Genomic DNA, 22,914 nt, shown 5'->3' with positions numbered 1-22,914 from the left:
TTTGTCAGGTTAGTTAGGATCTTTTTATCTTTGTTTTTGTTTTTTTGTGTTTTTTTTTTCTAACTGGGCTTCTTAATTTTTTAATATTTATTTATTTTTGAGAGAGACAGTGCAAGGGGGAAGAGGGAAGAGAGAAAGGGAGAAAGGGAGAATCCCAAGCAGTCTATGAGCTGTCAGCACAGAGCCCAATGCACAGCTCAAACTCATGAACTGTGAGATCATGACCTGAGTCGAAGTTGGACGCTTAACGGACTGAGCCACCCAGCTGCCCCAGGCTTCTTAAATTATATTCTAAGTCAGTTACCATTTTAAGTTCAATGTCTTGTCTTTATTTTTATTTCATCACCTCGGAGAACTACTGCTAATGTGAAAGTAGGATTATAATGCTGTGATTTCCCTGTTGCAGAAATCAGAGGACAAGAGGGCAAAATTGTAAGGTGTTCATTAATCAAAGAGTTGTAAAGATGCACAAAATTTTCATCATTATTTTAGTGACCAAGTCAAAATTTGTACATAAAAGTTGTCAGGAAGTTCTTTCATATGTTAAACTAAAGTATTTTAAATATAGATAAATAGGTAGGAAGATGTAGATATATGATAGTTGATAGATAGATAGATAGATAGATAGACAGATAGTCAAGACTTAGTTCAGTATATGGAACAGAGGCTGTAATAAATATGTCTTCAATTAACTGATATTTTGATTGATTTCAAAGCATTGAACTGTGTTAGTGCATGTTTTCTTGTGTAATTTTCTATGTGATATATAATAATATCATATCACATCATATCATATCATATCGTAATATATAGTATCTTTCTGTCTCTACAAAATTTAGGTGAATTTAATTGTCTAGCATGACAAGTAATAAATCCAACTTGCTGACTTACGGGTGTGTTCCTTGTATTTTGAATAAAGGACATTAACAAAAGCTCTACCTTAAATGTTCTTTATTTGCTTAAAGCTATTCACATAATTTTATAGCCAAATCTGACATTCTTTATTTTCCTCTTTAAGGGAAAAAATATCTTTCTTATAGCATAATAACCATTGAAACAGAAGGTGAACGATGATAGGAACTTAAGCTAAAGGAGCCCAGTCAAGACACCTCCAAACACCCACCACTGACAAGCTAGCTTCTGCATGTTGAGAGTGAAACCAATACCACATGCCTATGGAAAGAGAATTCTTCCTCTAGGCGGAGCAGCCTGGATTGAATCATGAGTCCATCATTTCTTTGCTGCAAATTCATGGGAATTCACTAAATCTCACCCACATTCAGTGTCCTCATAAGTACCTAAGAGGGATAACAAGAGCTTCTTCCCAGTTCTGTTGTCAGAATAGTACTACTGCGATTGGCAGGTAAGAACCAATTTGCAGAAATGTTTTTCATTCCTAATGGCATGGGCCCTGTGATGAGTCTCATCCTGGGAACTGGCCTGCTGTAAAGCCCTGGTGTTAGAAAGTCAAAGGCAAGCACACAGAATCAGTGTTATCCATATTTCAAACTAGATACAAAAGTTTGAACATTAAATGTTCAACATTGAAAGTTGAACATCATGGGATACATGGGTGGCTCAGTTGGTTAAGCGTCTGACTTTGGTTCAGGTCATGATCTTGCAGTCCGTGAGTTTGAGCCCCACATCAGGCTCTGTGCTGACAGCTTGGAGCCTGCTTGGGATTCTGTGTCTCCCTCCATCTATGCGCCTCCCCCTGCTCACATTCTGTCCCTTTCTCTCAAAAGTAAATAAGCATTTGGCTCTGTGCTGACAGCTTAGAGCCTGAAGCCTGCTTTAGATTCTGTGTCTCCCTCTCTCTCTCTGCCCCTCCCCCACTCAAATTCACTCTCTCTCTCTCTCAAAAACAAATAAACATTTAAAAAGTTTTTTTATTTAAAAGTAAATAAACATTTAAAAAGTTAAACATCAAACATTAAATACTTGATAGACATTCTATTAAAAAACAATCTTTATATCATAAAATTATTGGAGTTTTTTTCATCCTTGGAATGTTTTGATTGGTTCTTTCTACTAATTGCTTTAAATGTTTCTTCATTACTATGACAAACTATATTTATCACATTTATTTAACTATTGGAAGAACATGGAAAAAACAATATTTTTTTCAAAATGTTACAAGCATACATCATAAATAAATAGATTTAATGCATATCATGCTGATAAATACAAATAATTTGGTGAATAAGATAAGATAGTGAAAAATTATTTTAAAAAGCAATAAAAGGTGAGCGCCTGGGTAGCTAAGTTGGTTGAGCATCCGACTCTTGATTTTGGCTCAGGTCATGATCTCATGTTTCCTGAGATATAGTCCTGAGTTGGGCACTGCACTGACATCACAGAGCTGACTCTCTCTGCCCCTCCCTTGCTCTCTCTCTAAATTAATTAATTTAAAAAAAAACAGTAAAGGGGATGCTTGCATGGCTCAGCCAGTTGAATGTTGGTCTCTTGATTCCAGTTCAGGTCATGATCGTGGGATCCAGCCTTGCATGGCTGAGTATGGAGTCTGTTTGGGATTCTCCTTCTGTCCCTCTCTCAATCTCTCTCTCTCTTTTTCTCTCTCTCCCTCTGCTCCTCTCCCCCACTCATGCTCTCTCTTTCTGTATAAAAAAAAGCAATAAACATATTTTTTAAAGTCCCTGGATCAGAAAGGTCCTTGAATTTTATCTGCATAAAAAATATACGCTGTAAAAAAATGTATTAAGATGCTCCTAACTGTAAGAAAAACATTTTTGAATTTGTCCTCAGGAAAAATCATAGGTGAGACCACTAAAGTATCCAGTGTACTCCTTGACATAACAGGTCCACGTCAGCGAATTTTTTTAAGGAGACTTTACACCCAGCCCAGAGCCTACGATGGGGCTTGAACTCACCACCCTGAGATCAAGACCTGAGTGGAGAACAAGAGTCAGATGCTTAACTGACCAATCCACCCAGACGTCCCAACGTTGGCATTTCTAATCATTTATCTCACTAATTTTAATGCCAAGATCATGGTACAGATAACAAATCATGACGCTTTCAATTTAAAAGATATTATTCCATTCATTTCTCCTTCCTGCCTTTCCCCAAAGATGTGTCAAGTATGGACAGTAGAAAAGATGTTGAATGGATGGAACTGGAGAGTGTTATGCTAAGTGAAATAAGCCATACAGAGAAAGACAGATACCATATGTTTTCACTCTTATGTGTATCCTGAGAAACTTAACAGAAACCCATGGGGGGAGGGGAAGAAAAAAAAAAAAAAGAGGTTAGAGTGGGAGAGAGCCAAAGCATAAGAGACTGTTAAAAACTGAGAACACACTGAGGGTTGATGGGGGGGGGGGGGGGGTGATGGGTATTGAGGAGGGCACCTTTTGGGATGAGCACTGGGTGTTGTATGGAAACCAATTTGAGAATAAACTTCATATATTGGAAAAAAAAATAGACTCAGTTGGAAGATGGCAGCATAGGAGGACGCTGGGCTCACCGCACGTCCTGCTGATCACTTAGACTCCACCTACACCTGCCTAAAGAACCCAGAAAACTGCCAGAGGATTAGCAGAATGGAGTCTCCGGAGCCAAGCGCAGACGAGAGGCCCACGGAAGAGGGTAGGAAGGGCGGCGAGGCGGTGCGCGCTCCAGGGACTGGCGGGAGGGAGCCAGGGTGGAGGGGCAGCCTGCGGGCCAAGCAGAGCCCCCGAGTCTGGCTGGCAAAAGCGGAGGGGCTGCATGGAGTGTGTTCCGACAGCAAGCGCGACTTAGCGTCTGGGAGGTCATGTTAACAGCTCTGCTCAGAAAGCGGGAAGGCTGGAGGACAAAGGGAGGGAGAGCTGCTGAGCCCCCGGACGACAGAGCTCAGTTTGGTGGGGAACAAAGGCGCTTGACAGCGCCATCTCCCTCGCCCATCCCCCAGCCAAAATCCCAAAGGGAACCAGTTCCTGCCAGGGAACTTGCTCGCTCCTCCGCGCAAACACCCAACTCTGTGCTTCTGCGGAGCCAACCTTCGCCAGCGGATCTGACTCCCTCCCACTGCCACAGGGCCCCTCCTGAAGTGGATCACCTAAGGAGAAGCGAGCTAAGCCTGCCCCTCCTGCCCCCGTGCACCTCGCAGGGGTGCCTCGAGGCACCTCGCCTACCCACCCCAGCTAATACGCCAGATCCCCAGCACCACAAGCCTGGCAGTGTGCAAGTAGCCCAGACGGGCCACGCCAACCCACAGGGAATCCTGCCCCTAGGAGAGGGGAAGAGAAGGCACACACCAGTCTGACTGTGGCCCCAGCGGTGGGCTGGGGTCAGACATCAGGTCGGACTGCGGCCCCGCCCACCAACTCCAGTTATACACCACAGCATAGGGGAAGTGCCCTGCAGGTCCTCACCACTCCAGGGACTATCCAAAATGACCAAACGGAAGAATTTCTCTCAGAAGAATCTCCAGGAAATAACAACAGCTAATGAACTGATCAAAAAGGATTTAAATAATATAACAGAAAGTGAATTTAGAATAATAGTCATAAAATTAATCGCTGGGCTTGAAAACAGTATAGAGGACAGCAGAGAATCTCTTGCTACAGAGATCAAGGGACTAAGGAACAGTCAGGAGGAGCTGAAAAACGCTTTAAACGAAATGCAAAACAAAATGGAAACGACGACGGCTCGGATTGAAGAGGCAGAGGAGAGAACAGGTGAACTAGAAGATAAAGTTATGGAAAAAGAGGAAGCTGAGAAAAAGAGAGATAAAAAAATCCAGAAGTAGGAGGGGAAAATTAGAGAACTAAGTGCTACACTAAAAAGAAATAATATACGCATAATTGGTATCCCAGAGGAGGAAGAGAGAGGGAAAGGTGCTGAAGGGGTACTTGAAGAAATAATAGCTGAGAACTTCCCTGAACTGGGGAAGGAAAAAGGCATTGAAATCCAAGAGGCACAGAGAACTCCCTTCAGACGTAACTTGAATCGATCTTCCGCATGACATATCATAGTGAAACTGGCAAAATACAAGGAAAAGAGAAAATTCTGAAAGCAGCAAGGGATAAACGTGCCCTCACATATAAAGGGAGACCTATAAGACTCGTGACTGATCTCTCTTTTGAAACTTGGCAGGCCAGAAAGGATTGGCACGAGATCTTCAGTGTGCTAAACAGGAAAAATATGCAGCTGAGAATCCTTTATCCAGCAAGTCTGTCATTTCGAATAGAAGGAAGATAAAGGTCTTCCCAAACAAACAAAAACTGAAGGAATTTGTCACCACGAAACCAGCCCTACAAGAGATCCTAAGGGGGATCCTGTGAGACAAAGTACCAGAGACATCACTACAAGCATAAAACATACAGACATCACAATGACTCTAAACCCATATCTTTCTATAATAACACTGAATGTAAATGGATTAAATGTGCCAACCAAAAGACATAGGGTATCAGAATGGATAAAAAAACAAGACCTATCTATTTGCTGTCTACAAGAGACTCATTTTAGATCTGAGGACACCTTTAGATTGAGAGTGAGGGGATGGAGAACTATTTATCATGCTACTGGAAGCCAAAAGAAAGCTGGAGTAGCCATACTTATATCAGACAAGCTAGACTTTAAATTAAAGGCTGTAACAAGAGATGAAGAAGGGCATTATATAATAATTACAGGGTCTATCCATCAGGAAGAGCTAACAATTATAAATGTCTATGCGCCGAATACCGGAGCCCCCAATATATAAAACAATTACTCATAAACATAAGCAACCTTATTGATAAGAATGTGGTAATTTCAGGGGACTTTAACACTCCACTTACAGAAATGGATAGATCATCTAGACACACGGTCAATAAAGAAACAAGGGCCCTGAATGATACATTGGATCAGATGGACTTGACAGATATATTTAGAACTCTGCATCCCAAAGCAACAGAATATACTTTCTTCTCGAGTGCATATGGAACATTCTCCAAGATAGATCATATACTGGGTCACAAAACAGCCCTTCATAAGTTTACAAGAATTGAAATTATACCATGCATACTTTCAGACCACAATGCTATGAAGCTTGAAATCAACCACAGGAAAAAGTCTGGAAAACCTCCAAAAGCATGGAGGTTAAAGAACACCCTACTAAAGAATGAGTGGGTCAACCAGGCAATTAGAGAAGAAATTAAAAAATATATGGAAACAAACGAAAATGAAAATACAACAATCCAGACACTTTGGGATGCAGCAAAGTCAGTCCTGAGAGGAAAATACATCGCAATCCAGGCCTATCTCAAGAAACAAGAAAAAATAAATAAAAATTAAAAAAAGACTTTAAAAAAAAAAAGAAAAGATGTTGCATTATCTGGGTTATATGTGTTTGTTTTTTCTCTGAGCCTCTTGATGGGTTGACAGATGGATATACAACAAAATTCTCACATTTAGGCAATCTAATATGGGCAGAAATATGAACATTTCTTCATATTACCATGATAAATGATATGCTGGGTTCAAACCTCATTGAATGTAACTCTATGGAAGAACTCCCTCTGAGTACACAGGCTGAAATTCAGGTCTGCTATTTTTATCACATCAATTACAGTAGTCAGCAAGAAAAAACACTAAATTTTCTATGAAAATATTATAGCTTTTTTGGCATACAATAGCCCCATATTCTCTGAATACTAAACAAGTAAATAAACCCATTTATGTATAGTAGCAAGAGCTGTTTCTTTTATGGTTATTGACGTATGAATGCATAAACCCTTGGGAGCTTAAAACTCTGCTCTATTCTCAAAAATATAAAATTAAGAATAAAATATAATCTGTTCCACATGCAAGCTCATATATTCTTTAATTATATAGCCAATAAATCAGGAAGTAAAGTTTCCTCATTAAAAAAAATATATATCAGCATGATCCCGGCATTTGCAAGGTTTAAGTGCCAGGAACCCTATAAATGAGTGGTTTGAAAAAACAAATTTTGTAAATTTAAAGCAATTCTAGTATTTTTAAAAAGTTAAAAATTATTTAAATAATTAGTTTATACATCCTTGGAGTAGATATCCAGTCATTTTACATACTTTGAAACCAATATAAATATAGAATTATGTTTTAGAATATATGCAACATAGTACTCATCTTTTTTTACACATATGGAAAGTAAAAAAAATTAAAATCATACACAAAATTAAAACCGCAAAAATATAAAAAGACCTGTGACCTCCTCTACATTTTTTAAATTATGAGTAATAGTTACTGTTTATGGGGCACCTTGGTGGCTCAGTTGATAAGCGTCTTCCTCTTGATTTTGGCTCAGGTGACGATCTCATGCCCCACATTGGGCTCTGCACTGACAGTGGGATTCTCTCTCTCTCTCTCTCTCTCTCTCTCTCTCTGTCTCAATAAACAACAACAAAAAAATACTGTTTCTGTAGTTACAACGTAAAGTTGACGTTTCAAGATCCTCAGAAGAAAACTCCCAAGTGTGTGAATATAAACAAAGTTAAAAACAAGCTAAAATCTCTTACAATCAATTTAATGAGGTAGGGATAAAATTGCTACATGTCCAGTTACTGAACGACAACGCCACCAAGAATGTTTCTGCCAATGCCAATACTTAACTTGATGATGCAAGAACCTGCAACAAGGGTGATGCAAAAGAGAACTTCATATGCTTTGAAGATAAGTTTAGATGAGTTGAGAGTTCTTTTGCAACTGTATATTCCATGGCAGACTTTAGTTTTAAAAAGTTAATGTTTATTTTTGAGAGGGAGAGAGCAGAGTGTGAGCAGAGAAGAGGCAGAAAGAGAGGGAGACACAGAATCCGAAGCAGGCTCCAGGCTCTGAGCTGTTAGCACAGAGCCTCACATGGAGCTTGAACCCACGAACCTTGAGATCATGACCTGAGAGATGCTAAACTGACTGAGCCACCCAGGTGCCCCATATTCCATGGCAGACATTAAAATGTCAAAAGATTAAGCTTGTTTACATAGAATATGCATTCCAATACTATATGCCTAATCCGCCTTCTCATATTCTATTTCATTCCTAACTGCACGATACCCAACACACTAACCAGTATGACCAAATATGACCCAAATTGGCATGTAGTAAATGCCCAGGTATTGTTCAAATGGTTAATTTTACTATGGATTTAGACCATTCCATCATATAAAATAAAAATCTGCTTAAAATATCAAGGTTATTCCTAAATTATCCTAAATTATCCTAAAACCCTGGACACAGAGAAAGTATACTTTGAAATTGTAGGTGATGTGGCATACACACTACCCCCTTATCCTTGTAGGGAATGGTTCAAGACCCCCTAATGGATGCCTGAAACCACAGGTAGTACCAAACTTATACATCATTATGGTTTTTTCCTATGTGTACATATCTATGATAAATTAGGCACAGTTAGATATCAACAACAATATCTAATAAAAATAGAACAATTATAACAATGTATTGTAATAAAAGTTATGTGAATGTGATCTTTCTCAAAATATCTCATTGTCCTTATTGCTCACCCTTCTCCTTTGTGTGATGATGAGAGATGATAAAATGCCCATGTGATGAGATGAAGTGAGGTGAATGACCTAGGCGTTCTGACATAGTGTTAGGCTACTATTGATGTTCTGACTATGTATCAGGAGAATCATCTGCTTCCAGACTGCGGTTTACTCTGGGTAACTGACACCTTGGAAAGTGAAGCCATGGTTAAGGGGGGAACTACTGTATTGCATGGTTCCCTTCACAAATGATTTGGAAGTTTTATTGGTGGAGAATACTCAACAAGTCCTAAATATATTTTATTTAAAAATCAATAGGTTAGATAAAATTGGCCATAATATTAATTTACTATTCAGACAATTTGAAACATATAAGTGATTTAAAAAAAAGCATCAGCCTAAATTGTGAGATACTTTTACTAAGCCAAATCTATTTGGTATGTCTAAATTAGATAATTCTCTATAAACAATTCACATAAACATTTGGAAGCACTCTATATTATCTTAAATATGTCTCCTTCCATTTACCTTAAATAATCAACGTATCTGTCAGTAAAATTTCAGAATTAAATCAGAAAATATGCTGGCATTTATTTTACTTATTTGAATGTACATCAAAATCAATCAATCGGCAATAAATGAACATTCAAGTTTCCACAGATATGTTTGATACATTAGTACTTTTTTTCTTTTTTCTTTTTTTAAAATCTATTTATTTATTTTGAGAGAGAGAGAGAGCATGCACATACATGTGGGAGCCAGGAGAGGAGCAGAGGGAGAAGGAGAGAGAAACCCAAGCAAGCTCTGTGCTGACAGTGCAGGGCTGGATCCCATAAACCGCAAGATCATGATGTGAGCCAGGATCACGGGTGGGACACTTGACTGACTGAGCCACCGAGACATCCCAGTACTTTTTTCCCCAAAGCAGGAATTTAAAACTAAATAAATAAAATAAAACTTGAGATTCTTAATATCCTGCTCAAAAATGTGCAAATCTGCAAATTCCTATAAATTTACATATATGGCAAGATTACTGACCCATCTTTTTACAGAAACAATAGGTAAGTTAAAGAATGTTATGGCAGTTTTATTTTATAATTTTTATTTTTATTTAAAAATTAAATAATTTAATTTCTTATTTAAAAATTAAATAAGTGGGAAATTAAAAAACCCAAATCATCAAATATTACCTGCACTTTGTGGTTATAATCAATTTCTCAGCTTTCTCTGAAGACTCCTTTTCTTGGTACCTTTCTCCTATATCCTTCCATTCTCTACGATAAATCCTGGAGACTCATGGTTTAATTTTTTTTAATATATTTATTTATTTTTGAAAGACAGAGTGAGACAAAGTACGGGCAATGGAGGGGCAAGAGAGAGAAGGAGACACAGAAACTGAAGCAGGCTCCACGCTCCGAGCAAGCGTTCAGCACAGAGTCTGACGTGGGGCTCGAACGCACCAACTGTGAGATCATGACCTGAGCCGATGTCGGAAGCTCAATTGACTGAGCCACTCAGGCGCCACAATGGTTTAAACACCTATATGCCGATGACTCAACTGTCTTTATTTCCATTCTTGAATTCTCTAATAACTCCAGATTCAGTAATTATAAATAACATAATATTCTCGAATACATAATGTCAATGACATTCATTTTCTTAAACTCCTCCGGTTGTTTGGTGAAAATCACCCCACCTATCTCTTTTCTTAAAAAGTGCTTAAATGATCTGAACCCTGTCATCTTCTTCTCCCTTTAATAAATTATCCCCCTAACCTCTAATGAACTTGCCTACTTTCTGCTCAGCTTGGCAATGACACATATCAGACATTAGCTTTTTTACTAACCTCTTTTTGCTTATCACTATATTTTTCCATTCTTTCAATAGCTATTTTCTCCTTATTGTTGAGATTCCACCTTAAATATCACTATGTCAGAGACACCATCCTATTTTGCAAGACATGATCCTGGTTTAATTCTCTACTTAGCTTTTATGTCTTTCTGATACCATCTCATGTACTTCTAACTTTGGGGGGATAGGGAAGGAGATGCATTTTCTGTTTTATATTGTCATTTTCAAAGTATCTCCAGGACTAATGGGAGATATTCATAGATTGGTTAGTAACTATTGTTAACAATTGTACTTCAAATGCTAATTCCTAAGAGTCTATTAGACAGTATTGGGTTTTGGGTTTTTTTTTTTTTTTTCAGTTGATTTATTGTATACTTAGCTTTTAGCATATACACTCTTTATCCATTCATTTGTTCAACAGATGTTTGTTGAAGGTCTGCTATTTGCAATCCGTAAGACAGGCCATTCTGAATTTACACATTACTAGTTGAAACTGAGGTTTTGAAATTAAAAACCAAAAGCTAAGAAATATAATTATTTTTGCTGCTTGTTTGTCCCCTGTCTTGAAATGCTATGTTATTCTTTTTTATTCCTTTTTTTCCCTCTTTTATTTTATTTTTAATTTTTTTAATGTTTATTTATTATTATTGAGAGATAGAGAGACAGAGCATGAGCATGGGAGGGGCAGAGAGAGGAGGAGACACAGAATCTGTAGCAACTCCAGGCTCTGAGCTGTCAGCACAGAGCCTGACGCAGAGCTCAAAGTCACAAACCAGGAGATCATGATCTGAGCCGAAGTTGGAGGCTTAACTGACTGAGCCACCCAGGCGCTCCTTATTTTATTTTTTTTAAATGTTTATTTATTTTTGAAGGTGAGAGCGACAGAGCCCGAGCAGGGGAAGGGCAGAGAGAGAGAGAGAGAGAGACACAGAATCCGAAGCAAGCTCCAGGCTCTGAGCTGTCAGCACAGAGCTTGACGCGGGGCTCGAAATCACGAGCTATGAGATCATGACCTGAGCTGAAGTCAGACGCCCAACCAACTAAGCCACCCAGGTGCCCTTCCTTTTTTCCCTCCTTTAATCTCTCCAATCACTCATGCTTTGGCTAAATTCCTAAGAGCTGAAACTGACTTTAAGGACAATTTATTTTAAGGTCCTATCCAATCAGTGCCATTCACATAGGAGATGTCAGTTATGTTCTTTACAATTTTCTTTTGAAAATTTGACAAATACCACTAATATGCAAATTATGTATTTAGTGGAAGAATTAAACCAATATTGGTGAACATCTTTGCTTTTTATTGATCAGTTATACAGTTTTTCAACCAGCATCTCCATATTTTATGACCAGCAACTTTTTGATGTGTGCATTTCTCTTAAAACTTTTGCTTATTTAAATCAGGTCTTCTTTAATTAAATTCTTCATTTCGTTTATATTTAAAGGTTTAGAATATTTTAGAATATTGGCACTATTTGACAAAATAGTTGAAGGGGGTTTGTCTTAGAAATTCTGGACTAAAGACAAGTAAGTACCATTCCAAGTGCTAATCTGTGACTTGGAGAATTTGTCCAACCATTTGTGACATTATAAAAGAACTCAGACAAACAAAACTGAAAATTTATTTGTTTTGTAAAACTGAACTGTGCAAACAGTTTAAATCAATGATTTTAGCCTTAGATACACTGCAGAAAATAAATGTTTCTAGGAAATGTTTTGCTGAGATAAACATCTACAGCTACCTCACTAACCCATGGGAGCATTCCTCGTTAGGGTATTAGACCAGTTCGCAAATAGCATTTAGCCCCTTCATGGAAACTTACCCACTTCTCAAATATAATACTTTGAAGAAAGCAAAGAATTCATCACAGGAGACATTGCATAAAGCATAATGGAACACAAATATTAAAAGTACTTATGATTTAAATACAGGAAACAAATGGATGTTTGGCAGAGCGAGGGGGGTGGGGCATGGGAAACATGGGTGAAGAAGAGTGGGAGATAGATGCTTCCAGTATGGAATGAGTAAGTCACAGTTATAAAGGATACAGCATAGGGAATTTAGTCAATGATATTGTGATAGCATTGTATGGTGACAATGGTAGCTACACTTGTGGTGAGCAGAGCATAATGTATAAGTATGTACACATGAATAAAATAAAATAATAAAAGACTTGTGATTGCAAGTCAAACAAATTCTTAATGGAAAACTTACCTTTGTTACTAGTCATTTGGGCTGTGCTTCCACAGCACCCAAACAAATCAACCAATTTATTATAAAATACCAAACAACTTTATTTCCATTTGTCTCTGATGTTGTTCTTGTTGTTATTTTATTAACTGAATTGGCTCTTTTTGGTCAGAATCAATTTATTCTTTTGCTGTTGTATAGAAACATTCTTAATGTTGGCTATGGGCATTCAGTGGCAAAACAAACAACAAAACTGAGAAGAAAAATGACTGCAGCACAGATTTTAAGAAACATATTTTCCTGCTCACTGATCTCCTTTTATCTTCTGCCCATATGTTTCTGTGTTGCAGTTTTATCTCTTCCACACTTATGGAATGCTTTGGCAGGGGAAATGAATTCTGATGAGACAGTCTTGGTGATATTCCAGAAAGTTTTTAAGAAGTTCAGATACCAAACATAGGCTTGAATTGCTCCGTGTTGCAAGGATTTAGCCTCCACTTGTCAACTGACTCTGGCTTGTTTGTTTGTTTGATATGTGTGATTTTAGATGGCATGTTTGCAATGCTCAGTGATTCAACTGTGTTTCTACTATCTGACAGACTTGACCAAACCATGAACTCATTTTTCAAAATTCACCGTATGTGGCTAAGTGAATTCTCTCTCGCTGTATGAGGCAGATAGGAAAGGTATGTGTCATGGTAATAGATGCAAGAGGTACATTTTCAAGTACCTGTAGGGGCAGAAAAAGAGCAGCATGCAAGTCAAGTCATGTAGTACCAGCAACAGTGATCCTACAATTAGCGCATTCAGCCCTGCATGGCCACAAGAAGGAACGATGTTTCCTTTATTCTGTCAACATGATGTCTTAGGCAAATAATTTGCATATATTAGTATGTCAATGAACTGCAACTTTTCAGATTGAATGCAAATTTATCTCCCATGTCAGAATGCAGGTATTTGTATCTATATGTATACTTCTTACAGTCCTGAGTAATCAAGGTCTGTTGCTATTATTCCTTTTTCTTGCTGTTTTTATTTTTTTTTTAATTTTTTTTTTCAACGTTTTTTATTTATTTTTGGGACAGAGAGAGACAGAGCATGAACGGGGGAGGGGCAGAGAGAGAGGGAGACACAGAATCGGAAACAGGCTCCAGGCTCTGAGCCATCAGCTCAGAGCCTGACGCGGGGCTCGAACTCACGGACCGCGAGATCGTGACCTGGCTGAAGTCGGACGCCTAACCGACTGCGCCACCCAGGCGCCCCTCTTGCTGTTTTTAAAACTCTCTCTCTCACCATCCTTGGAATGTCTGTTTTGCTTACCTCTACTCTCATTCTTGCTGAGCCTCGAGTTGTTCTAGAATAAAGGATGGGAGTAGAGTTGGAAGGAGTGGTGTTCATTTCAACAAATATTTATTAATTACATTCCGGGTGCCAGCTCTTCCGTGTATCTATTCATACTAATCTTGATGGAAATATGAACAGCAATGGCAGGCATTTCTCCTTATAAAGCATTACTACTTATGCCATCACTGTGGTCTTCTGTATGAAGCTAACTTAATTTTGTGAAGCAAAGAAGTTACATTTAATATGCGAGATCTTTCCCTATGCTATATAGTTTTTCTCCATATGCTCATTAGTTTTTGTTCTTTTTCTATTTGAGAGTTGCAAATGTTAGGAAACTTATCTCATTAATAAAGAAATTGGAGATTTAAGGTAGAAAAATATTCATTTAATCATTTTTATTAGTTCTCTTTAAGATTTTATTTAACCTTCTCAGATTTTGTCTCTTTATGTTTTTTGCTGTGATCTGCTTTCTTTCTCCCTCAGGACAATTTCTGTATATCAGTGAATGTTTATAAAACTTCCTGGGTTATAATAAATGTTTTCTTCTTAAAGAATTAAAGTACTAGCAAATTTTATTTAGAACTACTATAGTTTTATCTTTGTAATTGCCAAAACTTTGAAATCAGAATCTATTCATGGTAAATATCAAAAATGTGCAAACTTTATAGATGATGAGTACTACCCTACCAAAGGCTTATAGTACATATTGTTCTAATATATCAGTTTTATGAGAAACGGTGTGTTTTATTCCATGGACATTTTGTATCTTGTCATGGTTCATACTTCTTTCCTTGCCTTGGCCTTTAAGAAACTCAGAAATGATTTTACTGCAAACCTTTAGTTACTTTATATCATGAATTTCTTTGTGCTAATTTCTCCACAAGATTGATTTTACTACCCCTGCATTATTGATTGCCTATATGTCTAATCGCAGCCTCTAGTCCCCACAGTGGTCAAATGAAACCACACTATCCAAAGTCCCTCTCTAAGTTATAGATTTGGTCTTCCTGGCATGGTCGGCCCCTCCTCCCTAAAATCATATTGTTAAACTATCTGATCACCCAAGGCCACCAGGAAAACAAAGAAAATATTAGCAGGCATGAAATTCAGGGCTTAGAGATGAAATTCAGGGCTTGTCTCCCAGAAGCCAATGACAAAGGCCAAATCTCTTGTAAAAGGATACATTCCTTACATATATAATTAAAGAAGTACTACCCTTGATGAGATTATTTGAAAATGATGACTTCTACATTCAGCCAGGATGGAGTAACAGGCACCAAAAATACACTCTTGCTTTGAACAACTAAAAAAACTGGATAAAACATAAAAATGTTTTTCCAAGATATTATATATTAGACCAAAGGACAAAGAGCTTAAGGTTTTAAAACCAAATGAGATTAGCCCTATAATTGATAGACATCAGTGACTGGAGATTTTCCAAGCTGTGGCACAGAGGGTGGAAACGGGTGTAATACATTTTCCTTGGGTAGAAAAGACAGAGCTGAGATCCTAAAGAAGCTAAGGTAGCTAGAGTTCTTAGGATAAAATATAGAAGAAAAGACACCTGCACAGACCAAGAGTTCTGGAGTTTGTAGAGAGACTTCTTTGAGCCTTCAGCTGAGAACTGATCACTGCATATGTTCTTATTCCCATCAGACAGAGTGGAAAAACCTCTTAATTCACGCCTGAAATACTCAGAAGAATATTGCCTCAATAGTAGGACAAAATAAATACTTGCCTACATGCTTCTTTGATCTCACATAAAGTGACTTTAAAAGCAAGACTTGAAAGAATCAAAATGTTTCCAAGTAATTTGATTGCATCCCAGAACAAATGTCAAGAATATTATAGGAATAAAAAGTATTCAGCACATAAGAAGGTAAGATACATTTTACATTTAATCAAAAATCACCATGCATATAAAAAAACTGGAAAATAGAACCCATAATTATAAGTAAAGTTGATTACTCAGAAAAGACCCAGAAATAACCCAGATTATATAATTAGTAGACAAGTACATTAAAACAGTCTTTTTAACTCTATGCCATCTGTTCAAGAAGCTGGAAGAAATATTGAGAATGGTAAGTAGAGACATGAAGCATTTTTTAGATGTGATATTAAACTCACAGAGATGAAAATAACAGTGCCCTAGACAGAAAATAAATAAATAAAACACTGAGTGTGAGTAACAGTACACTGGACACTGCGAAACAAAAATTAATAAACTTAAAGACAAAGCAATATGAATTGTTCCAAATCAAAACCAGTGGGAAAAAAACAACATAGCATTCTTGGACTGTAAGAAAGCCTCAAAAGGTCAAATATACAAACAATTGGAGTATCCAAAGAAGAGACAAAAGAAAGAGAGACGGAAAACTTATTTTTGAAATAAGACTGAACATGTTCTAACTTTGATGAAAATTACAAACGCACATGCATAAGTTCAACAAATTCAAAATATAAGAAATGTTAAAAAAAACCACTAAGGCACATCAAAATCAAATTTCTTAAAATTATTTATAAAGATGAAGAAAGCAAGGAAGATATGAATAACAGGGGGTTTCTGTCTGTAAACAATGTAAGTTGGAAAGCAGTAGAATAACAAAGTGCTCAAAAAAATCTGACAATTTAGAACTCTATATTCAATAAAAATGTATTTCAAAAATAGTGACAAAGGACAGATGTGCTCAGTCATGTAAAAGCTAATATAATACATCAACAGTGTACCTGCACTACAACAAATGTATAGTTTGTATTGTATACCAAAATATTAACTCACATTTGATTATAGACTTAATGCAAAACCTAGATGTACTATTTTTGGAAGAAAACAGGAGAAACATCTTTGTGTCTTGGTTGAAAAATTACTTCACAAATAAGACACTAGAAACCACAATGTATAAAAGAAAAAAAAAAGAAATTTGTTGTCACCAAAATCAATTCCTTCTCCTCTTCAAAAGACACTACTAAGAGGATGAAAAGATGAATTGAAAGCTGGGGAAATACTTACAAATCATATAGATGATAAAAATTTTCACCTAGAATATATAAAGGGTTCTTAAAATCCGATAAGAGAATGAATGACCCAACTTTAAAAAAAAAACAAAAGATTAAAATGCAACTTCACCAAAGAAGGTATATAAATGGCAAATAAGCACATGAAAAGTTTTAACACAATCAACCACTGGATAAATAAAAGTAAACATCACAATAAGATATTCCTACATGAAAACTAGAATGTTTACATTAAAAAGTTTTGATCTTATCAATTGTTTACTAGAATGTAAAATTACTGGAACTTTCATACACTGTTGGTGCAAAGAAAAAATCATACCACTCTTTGAAAAACAATTTGGAGTTTCTGAAAAGTATATACGTGTCAGGCATTTTACTATTAAGTTTTTATCATAAGGAAGGGGGTAACAAATGTCCAAAAGACTTTCACATGAATGCCCATATCAGTTTTATTTAATTTAACTTTTGGTCTTTATTTTGTAGAAAGAAAGAACGAGTTGGTGAGAGGGACAGAGAGAGAGAATCTTAAACAGGCTCCACACTCAGCAGATTCCACAACACTGGGAATCATGACCTGAACCGAAATCAAGAGTCCCTTGCTCCACCAACTGGGCCACCCAGGCATCCCTCAGCTTTATTTTTAATAGCCAAAAACTGGAACCAAATCAGATGTCCATCAATAGGTAAGTGGATAAACAAACTCTAGTTCTTCCATGAAATGGACTATTGATCAGTTAAGAAAAAGAAAGAACTTTGATAGGGATTGACAAACTCTGGCCCTGATCTAAATTTGGTCTATGAACTCTTTTTATATGGTGCACAAATTATGAATATTGTTTAAATTTCTTTCTTTCTTTTTCTTTCTTTCTTTCTTTCTTTCTTTCTTTCTTTCTTTCTTTCTTTCTTTTCTTTCTTCCTCTTTTCTTTCTTCTTTCTTTCTTTCTAGTTAATTTTTGAGAGAGACAGAGAGCAGGGGTGGTGGAGGGGCAGAGAGAGGGAGAGATAGAATTCCAGTCAGGCTCCACGCAGCCAGCTTGGACCCCAACATGGGGCTCAAACTTATGAACCCATGAGATCGTGACCTGAGCCAAAATCAAGAGTCAGATGCTTAACTGTTGGAGCCACGCAGGAATCCTTATTGTTTACATTTCTAAGGGCTATAAATAAATAAATATTGAGGAATATGTAACTGAAATCTTACATGATCCACCAAGTCTAATATATTTATTATGTGGCCCTTTTGAAAAAATAGTTTGCTGATCCATCCACAACAATATGAAAGAATCTCAGAATAATTATGCTGACTGAAACAATCTGAGGGTAAAATAATACATACTGTACTGTTCATGTGTACAAAATTTTCAAAAATAAAAACTAATCTGTGATGACAAAGAGCAAATCATTAGTTTCTGGGAAGGCAGGGCATGGGAGGGAATGGAAAGGAGAGATTACAGAGGGGAAGGAAGAAAAATTTGGGATGATGAATACATTCATTACCTTGATTAGAGTGTTAGTTTCATTGGTCTTTAAATATACCAAAACATCAAAATGTGTACTTTGAATGTGTGCAGTTGTATGCCTATTATGCCTCAAAAAAATTTTAAGGTTATTTTTAAATGTGATTTGCATTTTCTGATTAATAATGACAATAGCCAAAATGGATTTTTTCTGTTTTCACTCATATTTTATTTGTATGCCAAGTGTGCTCCTTTTGTATCAGCTTAGTATGGTCAAAGGGTATTTAAAAATAATTTTAAAAACAAAATAAAAATATAAAAATATAAATAATTTTTAACATGGAAAAGAAAACAAGATAGGTACTCCAAAAAAAACCTCTGCTTTTCCAATTTTCTTTCTGAACATGTGAGTTTACTGCTGTTCATCTTTAAAGTGCCTGATAAAGGGCATGCCCATAAAAAGAGTCATTCACGATTTATGGGTGCAGTGCACACTAAGCCAAAGACCTCTGCTGAAAATTGAGCTTGTCCATGTGTGGTGAACCACTACATGATTGTCAAAGAGGAGAAGTAAAGATGAGAGAGTTATTGACCAACTCCCTTAAAGGATATTTTTAAAGTTCTAACATTTCATTTATAATTATGTTTCCTTATGATAGTTGAATGAGGCACAAAGAAAATCTTTAGCCCTAGAGAATTAAATACTATCAAATACAGCTACTTTAGACATTATATAATATTATTTTTATCCAATTTATTAAATATGCTCATTGGTTAAGAGGATTACAATACAGAAACAGAGGGACAATGATTGTCCCCATCAATGATATCATTGAATGTCAAATTCATACAAGAGAAAACTGACATTTACATCAGAGATAATGTTCATGACTCCAAAATGATCACATAAGTTTCTCAGATGTTGTTAGCAAACATTCATATACTCATATCCATCCACATATTGAATTTTCAGTTTTTTTATCACAAATAAATCACAGCATTCTAAAGGACACATTGCTTTATTCATATAGTTAGAGATAATTCTGTTGGTATAAATGAGTTTGTTGTGGAAAATGTCATAGTGATTTTTAAGTTTCAAATAATAAGTAACACTTTAGGTAGATGATAGATGGATTAGATAGATGATAGATAGGAAATTACAATGTAAAATTCAGTTTTCACATATGTTAACAACTCAAGATTGACCCCTTTTTTGTTTTCAGTCTTCTACGTTTCTGACAATGAATCATTTATTCTCTGATTTTAACATATAAACCATCTTTTACTCACTTCTTTTATCTTCCATATTCACTAGTCCCAAGAGGTATTGGATTCTTTACTTTTTGGTATGAAATGACTTAACTGTATTGCTGAAACCATTGTCATGGTTCAGTTCCTTATCATTTTTAGCTGTTCACACCTGGATTTTTACAAGAGCCATAAAATTGACCCTCTGACTCCAGGACCTGTCCTTTTCCAACTGATGATGCAAATTCCTATTGATCTTTCAAATTCTTTCTTTAATTAAACCTTCAAGGATTTAAAATTTTTGTTCTATCTTACCACATATAAACTGATTTGTTTGTTTTATAAAGATTTTGGGGTCAGGCCTTTTCCTGATTAGCTATTCTTGCTCTAATATTCCACGATTCCAATACTAATTTCAAATCAATGGATTAATGAACAGATTTTTTTTTTCTGCTATTGAATCTCTATTAGTTCTCCCAAGCCTAGAGATAGATACCTTTCCTAGAACCTCTGACTGGTCATATATCATTTCCTACTTAGTTCTTCTCAAACACTAAATTTCTATTATTCCCTTCCCAGATTATACTAGTTTAACTTAGTCTTAATCATAAGTGGTCATCTTTTATCTTATGTTAGTGTGTTAGCTATGTTAGTGTCATCCCATAGGTATTAATCTTATTTCTTCATGAATCTTATAAAATTATTTAGTATAGAAAATTATTAATGCTTACTCTAGAGAAAATCACATGGGTGCTTCTGAACATCAAGATAGCCAAAGGTACAAGGTTCTGACCTGGTCTCCTATCTTAGCAGTACCATAGCTAATAAACTACCTTTTAAAACTCAATATTCTTTGAGTTTCTACTTTGTGCTGAGCACTGAGACTTCAATATTGATCAAGATGTATATGACACTTATTCTCACATATTTTATAATGTAAATAAAATTGTTAAGAGAATGAGCTTTGGCATTAAACTGTTGGCATTAAATGTTGAAATTCCAACCTTGTTATTATTTTAGAAAAAGTTATTTAGTCTCTTTAAGTTTTTCCTTTCTTACCTCATAAAGTAGGCTTAATGGCATCTTTCTTATATGGTTGCTATAATGAATACATGTAAATAGCATATTCCATTGATTCCTAGAAGCTCCTCAAATTTCAGTATCTTTGAATGTTATGTATAATCAGTGAAGTTTTTTGATTATATTTGATAGTGATTTCTATACAAAATAAAGGTATTCCATATTCCATGATATAAGGTAGTATATATTGAGGCATTACCACAGAGCCTGAAACATGATATGAGTTCAATAAATGGTAGCTATTACTCATAGTTGGGAGAAAAAAAAGACTGGCAAACAAATTATTAGAGTAATATATAATTAACAGAAAATTTTTAGAAAATGGAAAGCCAAGAGAAACCCAGTGTTACATGAGCACATTGTAGAGCACATAATCTGTACTTAGGGAAGCTTTTCAAATGTTGTTAGCAAATATCTTCATACTCATATCTATCCACATATTAAATTTTTAGTTCCTTATCACAAATAAATTACAGTATTCTAATAAGCATGAGACATGTGACTTTTAATATAATAGATGACAAGATTTAGCATGAAAAATAGTAACAAGTACATAAGACAAAAGGAAACAGCATGTGCACCCAGAGGGTGTCATGTTTAAATTTTAAAAAAAAAATACAATTTAAAAATGGGCAGAAGACATGAATAGACATTTTTCCAAAGAAGACATACAGATGGCAAACAGACACATGAAAAGATGTTCAATATTACTCATCATCAGGGAAAGACAAATCACAACTAAAATGAGATATCATCGCACACCTGTCAGAATGGCTAAAATTAGCAACACAGGAAACAACAGGTGTTGGTGAAGATACAGTGTAAGGAGAATCCTCTTATACTGTTGGTGGGAATGCAAACTGTTATAGCCACTTTGGAAAACAGTATGAAGTTTCCTCAAAAAGCTAAAAATAGAACTACCGTATGACCCAGCAATTGCACTACTAGCTATTTATCCAAAGGATACAAAAATATTAGTTTGAACGGACACATGCAACCCAATGTTTAAAGCAGCATTATCAACAATAGCCAAATAATGGAAAGAATCCAAATGTCTATCTGCTGAAGAATGAATAAAGAGTATATATATATATATATATATATATATATATATACACCATATGTGTGTGTATGATAGAATATATATGATATATATGAATATATGATAGAATGATAGAATATATTATATATATGATAGAATATTACTCAACCGTAAAAAAGAGTGAAATTTTGCCATTTGCCATGAAATGGATGGAACTAGACTGTGTTATGCTAACTGAAAAAAGTCATAGAAAGACAAATACCATGATTTCACTCATATGTGGAATTTATGAAATGAAACAAATGAACATAGGGGGGAAAAGAGAGAGGCAAACCATAAAACAGACTCTTAACTATACTGAAGACTGGTGCAGGGGAGGAAGGTAGAGGGATAGGAAGATGAGGATTAAGGAAGGCAATTGTTGTGATGAGCAGTGAGTGTTATATATAAGTGATGAATCACTAAATTCTACTCTTGTAACTAATATTACACTTTATGTTAACTAACTAGAATTCCAATAAAAACTTGAAACTAAAGAAAAAAATCAGCATTGCTGGAGTATACTGACAATTGGTCAGAGATTAAGTTGGAGAATTAAATAAGCATCAGGTTATAAAGGATATTTTAAGTTGTTTTGATGATTTGCAATGTTATATGACAATACTGGGGAGACATTGAAGTATTTTCAGAAGCAGTGGAATTGTGACAGATAACTTAGACTCTACAGAGCTTAATTACTTAACTGCCTACTACTAGATTATGGCATAAGGCATTATCTCAATATGAGTATTATGAATTTCTAATCTTTTATGAGAAAAAAATAAAAAGCACAGGATTTAAAAAATAGTTTATCTGCAATGAGCTTTAACCTATATTTTTCAACAGAAATACGAGTGTGTGTGTGTGTGTGTGCATCCTCATTTTATTTTGGTAAATTGCAAGCTCTGATGCAGTAGCAGGATATCAAAAGAAAAGAAAAGAAAGGCAGAATAAAGTTGACATGCCTACCTTGAGTTCTTTTTTCAAGAAACTCCTTGAAATACATTTGAAAATCATTACTTTTGAATTCCTTAACCTCTCTCTAAATCAAAATTTAGCTCTGACCTCATTTCATTCTCTGTTCCCTAAAGCATTCATCTTATGTCCTTTGATCATGGAATACTTATTAAACTGTGTATATATTTTTCTTACATTTATTGTGTACATGAAAGTGTCCTA

Source organism: Neofelis nebulosa, chromosome 5 (assembly GCF_028018385.1).
Source record: "Neofelis nebulosa isolate mNeoNeb1 chromosome 5, mNeoNeb1.pri, whole genome shotgun sequence".
Classification (NCBI taxonomy): Eukaryota; Metazoa; Chordata; class Mammalia; order Carnivora; family Felidae; genus Neofelis; species Neofelis nebulosa.
Note: the sequence above shows the minus strand (reverse complement) of the source record.